The following is an 8798-nucleotide window of genomic DNA, read 5'->3' as shown; positions in this document are numbered from 1 at the left end:
TGGCAGCATTATACTTGAACTTATAGTCAAAAAGGAATGACCGAATTTGTTGGGTATGACTCACTTCAATAAAAGCACAGAACTTGCACCTTAGATCAATGACTAAATATTGTTTTCCCGCCTCCCCATTGTCAACATGCACAAAAAAAGTGGTAATCTGCAGGCCTCCACATACTTGCAAATGGACATTTTGTTTAGGAGTGTATGGCAGCATTATACTTGAACTTATAGTCAAAAAGGAATGACCGAATTTGTTGGGTATGACTCACTTCAATAAAAGCACAGAACTTGCACCTTAGATCAATGACTAAATATTGTTTTCCCGCCTCCCCATTGTCAACATGCACAAAAAAAGTGGTAATCTGCAGGCCTCCACATACTTGCAAATGGACATTTTGTTTAGGAGTGTATACATGCTTTCTCCACATAAACTCTAGACTACTGGTTGACTTTGTTTTTAGCTCCACTCTAAAAGAGCTCTCCCATACGTCAGCATCCAACATAGCCTCCTCTTTTCTACTTTTGTCCACACTAGGTTCTGTAGTTAGGTTTCTTGTATGTTACATGCAACCCTGAAAATTGTTGTCTATGGATGCTTGGTGTAGGTTATTGTCACAGACTAGAATTGTGCAACAATAATCTCTCATGCTTTCTCCATATAACGTCACCATTGTACATTTTGCAACCACTTAAAGGAATGAGAGCTTAGAACTTAAAGAAAGGACTTCCCTTAAGTTATGCACTCATGCTGGAAAGTCACCTTTCAACAGACTTAACATTAGTAATGTAGCCCGCAAGGAACTAACCTTATTAATGACTTATGTGTCATGATATAAACTCGGTGAAAACATGACCAGCAACATTCCGCTGGTACCAACAAAAGGAAGAGGACAAAAGGAAACCCATGGAAAAAAATGGAGAAAAATAGGGATCCAAAAAAGACCACATACATCCTACAAAAATTCATGATTTAACTACATAGAACATTAGCCCTATGAAATTATTCCATCTCAAGAACCATGATGGTTCCTGAGCTCACTCAATGAAAAACATGCACTCTGACAAAGCTAATAGTGACATGTACTTGTGATTGTTGATTAAGCTGACTTGACCATCAAGGTTAACCCAAGAAAAACTTAAACTGATCATTGACACTGCTCTTATTGAAAAGGCTAACTATGGTGTCTCGAAGATAATGAGATGCCTCGCTAGATCTAAAGCCAATTCTTCTTTTATATCAAAAGTTCAAATCATATGGAGCCTCTCTATAAAGATTGCTATAACCTGATTTCTGACCTTTCAGAATTTCTGAATCCTCATTAGGAAGCTTCAGTAGACCTTCTCCTGAACTGTAAGTACCTTCTATTGTATGAAGCAGCCAGAGGCACAAAGACCCATATGACAATACAAGACCCACATGACGATATGCCCTGTATAAGGTTTCCTACAAAGCATTCCATAAGTTCATTGTTTGGAAAAAAATTCATGAGTGTGATGGTGCTTTAAGGAACAAGCAAAGACGTTGGCAACTTGGCATATAATTTCATATGCCTATCATAAAGGAAGGAGCTAATACATCTTATCGATACTCAAGATAGGATTCTCAACATTACCAGAGCAAGCAAGAAGATGTTTTATCGTTCAGAAGGTTCTTTGACTGTGGCCTAAAAGAGTTAAACTATATCCAAATAAGGAGATTATGCAAGTAACTAGGTTGGAGGATAATAAGAATGTCACCTCTGTTGTACATTGGCTTTGAGGAGGATTGGCATAAATCTATACTACTTATAAAAGAGAATATGGTTGCCAAAACTTTTGATTTCCTAATATATATATCCCCCAATATTCATCCAAATCACTATATTGCCCTCAAAGTCTCATTTAATTAACACATACTAACAGTTATTATGAGACTAATTAAAGCATTATTATCATTTAGTCATGTACACTATAGTTGGACTTAAGGGAAATAATACAATCCTTACTTTTGTCCCCTTAATTTCCTCAACTATTCTATCTACAACCCATCTAGAGCCTCAAAAAATCAGATTATTATTGTCGCTTGGATGCTTGAAGTACAACTGTTTAAGCTCCTTCAAATTGACAATTAGTGGTTAGTATGACGTCCCTGGTTTTACACAAGGCTACAGTCCAAGGTGAACCCAAAATTTTGAGAAAGAGTAGCCGACTACTCATCTTAGTAGTCGACTACTCTGCAAACTGATATGCGCAAACAGAAAATTAACTAAACAATTTGCACTTATGTAATTTTAAACAGGATTTACACGATTTGCCTACATTAAATAGAGATTATCTTGATCATAAACATAGAATTATCTTGGTTCAATTAAAGTTAACACCTTCATTAATAAATCTTGATCATAAACATAGAATTATCTTGGTTCAATTAAAGTTAACACCTTCATTAATAAATCTCTTCAATTAATTACATATAAGCAACATGATTATGCTTCATTAATAAATCTCTTCAATTAATTACATATAAGCAACATGATTATGAAAACATGATGAAAACTACAAATGACAGAGTTATATTTCGTTTTAAATCTGATTACAAAGCCTAGATATCACAACCCTAGGTTTTAACATGATAATATACAAGAAAACTCAATTAATTATCAAATTAGGGTTTTGCACTTAAGTTAAACTTAATTAACAGGTTAAAAAATGAAAATAAAATTAAACCTAATGATCATGATCATATTTCAAATGTTAACAACAAGGAAAAACACCAAATCTAACATAGGTTACATATCTATTATCAAAAACCAATCTTTTATCACATCAAAATGAAAATTAAGCATATAAACTTGGATTTAAAACACTTTAAAAATCATGAAATTACTAAGGGTGCAGGAGTGGATGAAGATGATCTTGTCTTAGGGTGCTGCTGGACTCCTCAACTACGTGTATGCAAGATCCCCCTTCAACCACGATCTCAAACTCCACATTCCTCTCGACAAACGCCTCAAAACTCTCCCAAAAACTCACAATTAGGGTTAGGGTTTGAGGAGGAATGTAGTTGGTGTTAAACTCAAGTGAAAGAGGGTAAAAAGAGCTTTAAAATGAGTATATATACGCATATATACAACTGGGTTCGAAATAAAACGGATTTGACCCGAAACTTGTAAGAAATCTAGAAACAGCCAGACTAGTCGACTATTACCACCATTAGTCGATTAATGGCCTTATTAGTCGACTACTAAGCTTAGTAGTCGACTACTAAGACTCAAATAAGTCTGTTTGGAAAAACAAGTCTTCGGTATTTTGGCTGTAACTTTCTCGTCCGACCTCAGAATGAGGCGATTTAAGATGAGTTGAAAAACTATTGAAGATACCTACAACTTTTGTCTTTTGATTTTTTCCAGATTCGATCTGTATCTATGTGTAAAATATAAATATTCTTAACTGGTCGATTTTTCCAAATTTAGGCCCGTGCATGTCGTGCATGATTCTCATCCCTACTCACATATATACATTGATTTGATCTCAAATCAAATCCTAGTATACTCAAACATCAAAATATGTTATTTATAACCATATAACATATTTATTATTATTTATCATAATATATTCAAATTCATAAGGTTTTGCACATCTCTAATAAATAATATAATTATTCTTTTGCCTCCTCTTTACCTCAAAATCAATCGTTCTCTAATAATTCATGTCATTGCTTTGTCTCCATTTTCTCCGCCAATAGGATACCACTTCTTACTTTATCTTCCTCTTCAAATAGCATAAATAAAGGACGCGGTGAAAAACATCATGAAGATATTGAAGGAAATCAGCACCAGAGTTGTGATGGTACGAGAAGACGCATGGTAAGGTAATGTTCTTAATTAATTACAATTTTTTAAACAAGAGGCCAAATGCATTTTTTTTCATTGCAAAGAATGTCATGTTACATATCATTAGGTTCTTGTTTTGTTATTTGATTTTGAATCTGTCTTATTTTTTTAAGGAGAAACTAGATCCTATCTCATCATCATAACAAAAGAAGCATAACACACATTGCTGTCCAAACTTGTACTTTCTGTGAACTCGCTACTGCTAATAGAAATTAAGAGTTGACTATCTTGTAGGACAGGGAGGGTAAATTAGAGAGCATCAACAAGATCATTCCATGGTAATGTTTGTTGTTCAAGAGACTAATTATATTCCGAATATGGATAAAACACTCCTTGTTATCAAATCAGTAAATTTAGTTGATGATTCATATTGGATTTTCTCACATGTATGGGTTTAAAAGGAGGCTCTTAAGTTTCCTTCTCAATTTGAGACAATTTCATCAAGCTATAGAATTGACATGTATTTTTCTAATCGTGGATATCTGTGTTGTTTGCTTTGCTTTCCTATAGATAGTATATATCAAGCAGCTCACATTGGCTTGCAAGGAAAAAAGGAATTCTTGGTAGAAGTGCTAATATTGATTATATTTCAATATACGAACCTTGTTAACCTAATTAACTATTGTGTGGATGATGATACAAAAAATCTTAGTCTATAAATACATCCATGCACTAGGATATCTCAAAGACCATCTCCATTGCATATTACAGTATAATCCTTCAACATATCAAATTCATTTGTCTAGACTTCATATGATGTAAATTGCTCTATAACTATATTCATCTCGCAGATCTTGGTTTAGATAAAAGGCAACTTGACTGGAGTACAAGAATGAAAATAGCTGTTAATGTAGCTAAATGATTGGATTAATAGTTTAATGATAAAACAAACCTTCCAGTTATATATCTTGATTTAAAATGCTCCAATATTTTGCTTTGAGAGAGGTTTCATCCAAAACTATCTCATTTTGATTGGCAAAGCTTGGTCCTGTTGGTGATAAGACTCGTGTTTCTACTTGACTGATGGGTTCTTGTGAATATTTGTGCATCTGAATATGCTATGACTGGACTATTGACTCTAAAATCAAATGTATATAGTTTTGGGTTGTTATTCTTGAGATTATCACAGGAAGGAAGTCGATTGAAAATTTAAGATCCGGTGCAGAGCACGACATGACTAAGGAGCTTTTCTTTCTCATTTGTCTTCCATCGTTAGACATTTTAGTAAAGAGAAAGCTAGGGAGTTTTGCTTGGTTTACTTATATGAGATATCCTATTATGAAATTTTACATAGAAGGGTGTCTTGATGTTCCCATGAAGTTAAAGACAGTTTAGAAGGCCATTTCACTCCACTTTTTCTTTCTTATATACTTTTTAATTTAAATTTCAACTATCTTCTTTGAGCTGTGAAATTAATGATGTTGCATAATTGGTTAGACAAGGACCCTGATATTTATGAATGGTCTAACTTGTATTGATTATTGGATGTGTTTTATATAGCTTACAATAAATTTTCAGCCCAGCTTGCATCTTACTTTGATTAATTTTTCCACTCCTATATTTTACTTGTCTGACTATTGTTTTTATTTTCCTTTTTGTAAATTTTAGTTGCGGACCTTTGTGAAATGATTAGGGGTCATAATATTCCATACATTATTTTGGCTAATTCATTCAGTTCTCTGGCTTGTCAATAATTGGAGTATATCATAAGATGCATATTATTTTTGAAATTTTGAGTTGAGATCTAGCATATGTATATTTTAGACAATAAATGAAAATTTTGGTAGACTATGACAATGATCTAATTTTTTTATTATTTTCAGACTGTGGTCAATGTCATAAACATTATTTTAGACAACAGAACTTGGATGAAGAGGATGAGTAGGAAGGAATAGTGACCACTATTTTGATTTTAGTATTTCATTAGCTTAATGTTTATGGGTGCATGAACTGACTCTTGTATGTAACATGGATTCAATGTTCTTGTTCTTTATTGGATTTGGTCTAGAACAATCTTAGCATTTGCATCCTAAGGGATGACCTAAAACAGTTGTTGACTGGGAAGCTTTTCTTAATCCATGAATTTTAATTTCTCGCACCCATGCAAGTAATAATATGGTTTCATAATCATTTCTTTGATCTGAGAATCCGACTGACAAAGGTCAAATGATATCATGATGTGGAATGTGTTGAGAGAAATAATGAGTAGCAAACAATAAACATGTAATTTAATGTCTAAACAAGCAAAAAATATTAACTTCATTTTATCTATTCGCTTATTTTTTTCAGGTTTTTCGAGTTACTGTTTATTTTCTAGAGGATTCAATTGTGAAGTTTATGTAGCTGAGCCTCTTAACCTTCTTAATTTTGATGAGCTGTATGTTTTTTCTTGAGTGCTACTAATGATCTATGTAGGAATACTTCTTTTTACCATGAGTTAAATGATAAAAAATGACCAATGTTTTGTAAGATAAGATCAAGACAACAATGTTTAGAAAGGAGCACAAAGGCTTGAGTAAACATATGTTTTTATATGAAGGTTAAGTTTATTTTTTATTCATATTGATTGCAGAAGCGACATTTAACTAAAGTATACTACTTATAAAATGAAATATATCTAGATATTAAACTATTTGTGCACTATATAATATTTGTCAATGCCGACATCTAACATATATAGTATTATTAATAAATTTAGTAGTCAAAGTTTGTACAATTATATAGGTATATTAAAATATTGTTATGTTAATTAGTTTAATATATTTCATATATTTTATAAAAATATATCAATATAATGTTCATGAAAATGTGTGAGAAAGAAATTTAAAATATAGCACAAGTACGTCCATGTGCAATGCATATGCATTATACTAGTAGAATTAAAAGCATAAATAGAGGTTTCAGGACCAGAGGATTCGAATCAGTTGAACATGAACTATATCTAGAAACTTATGGAGGAACAAAAAATATGAAATATGGTACTATGAAATGGGCAGGTCACTGTCAGGAAGTGAGAATGGAATTCAAATAGAACAAAAGGCTAAAAAGGAGTCCCAAATTAGGCATGGATGCTAATAAGTAATAACAACAAAGGCCTGTTCACAAACTATTAGGTAAGCTGCATGATTTTTTACCATTAAATTCACATAAATGAGACTACAAATGTCTAAGTGTTGATCACTCGTTGATTTCATTTGACTGTTGAAATAGGGCATTGATTAAACATAAACATTAATTATTAAATACAGGTATATAACTTCCACATATTTATTGTGTCCAGAGCCCCATACACAAACAGTGAGAAACAATAACTTTACCTTCTTTAATCTTCTTGCATGGCCAAGATTATAAACATATTAATCAATTCAATTGCAGCACACTCCTCACCAAGATTCTTTGCTTCCTCATCACTACAAAAAAGAATTTTAAAAAACAACAGAGAAGAAGTAAAAAAGAGGAAAGAAAATAAGAAATATTTACCAAAATCCATGCTATCTAAAAGACTTCATTGTCGTTGAAGAATCAGCAAAAATTCGAATACATACGTCTTGATTCTTGCTTCTTCTTCGAATTTGACCCAAAAATTATAAAAATTCACCCAACTCAATATTGACCTCTAACCGGAACTTAAAAAAAGAGGTCTTTTACCACTTTTGTGAAAGTACCCTAGGGGGGTGAATAGGATAATTGCTAATCTAATCCGATATTAATGCTAAATCAAAACTTATTAACTATATCCTAGCAATATGATATACACAAGTGATAAATGCAAGGATGTATAGCTAAACAATGGGCGAAATAACCTATGAGACAATGGCGATAAACAATGAGCACAAGAAAATACGCCAAGGCAATCGCAAACACAAATGAAATGATCACGGAGTTCGGTCAACCCTCGACCTACGTCTTCGCTCCTCACCCTCGAGGAGAATCTCCACTATCTTAACACAGATAACCACACAATCAGTTTTTAACGTTCACCGATAACATTTACAAATCACACGTTGATGATCACACAATATACTCTAAGTGTTGGCCTACCCGTGTCACCTTCCTCAAATGCTTGGATTTACTATCTCTCCCTAGGCTTTACAATCAACGCCACTCCTCTTGGAATTGATCACGGTCTCTCCTAATCACTCCTCTAAGTGTTCTTGTGTATTACAACGTGATCTCACAATTACAAGCTCAAATAAGTATTTTGTTCTCCAACAAAGATGAGAACGAAATTGTAAGCTCACTCTCAAAGATACACTCTCACAACCCAAATATACTAAATGTGAAATACTTAAGCTCAAGTGGTTGTGTGTGTAGACGATGAGTATAATGAAATATAAACTCAAATCAATCTAGCATAAATATATGAGAATCAAAATAATAAATAGCTAGGAATTAAGTTTAGAAAACTTATCTAAGAACAAGAGAGAGAAAGAGGTTTGAAGATGAATGCTCAAAATCGATTTGATCTCATTCTCTTGTAAAAACTCTTTGCATAAACAAACACACTTGATTTTTCTTTCAAAAACCCTTAAACAAACTTGCAAAAGCTTTTCTAAACATCCATAAGTGAAACAAATGAGTTATGAGACATATATATAGCCTCACAAAAAAATTTCAGCCAAAAACTAGCCGTTACAATGCAATTTGACCGTTATCGGTTGACTGATGCTTTGCATCGGTCGACTGATAGACTAAAACTTCAAAAGGCTGAAAAATGCTTCTGCTCGGTAGATTGACACTGTTCAGTCGACTGAGACACTGTTCAAGGTCGATTGATGCTGTTCAGTCGACTGAAAACATACACGACAGATTCTGAAATTTTGCACAATTGATTTTCTAAATTCAATTTAAAATAGCAAAAAGTCTTCAAAAATAGTAAAATTTTGGAAAACATTTATACACATGAAATTGAACATGTTAGAAAAA

This window comes from Asparagus officinalis, chromosome 2, assembly GCF_001876935.1.
Source record: "Asparagus officinalis chromosome 2, Aspof.V1, whole genome shotgun sequence".
In the NCBI taxonomy this organism is placed as follows: Eukaryota; Viridiplantae; Streptophyta; class Magnoliopsida; order Asparagales; family Asparagaceae; genus Asparagus; species Asparagus officinalis.
This window is presented reverse-complemented; position numbering follows the sequence as displayed.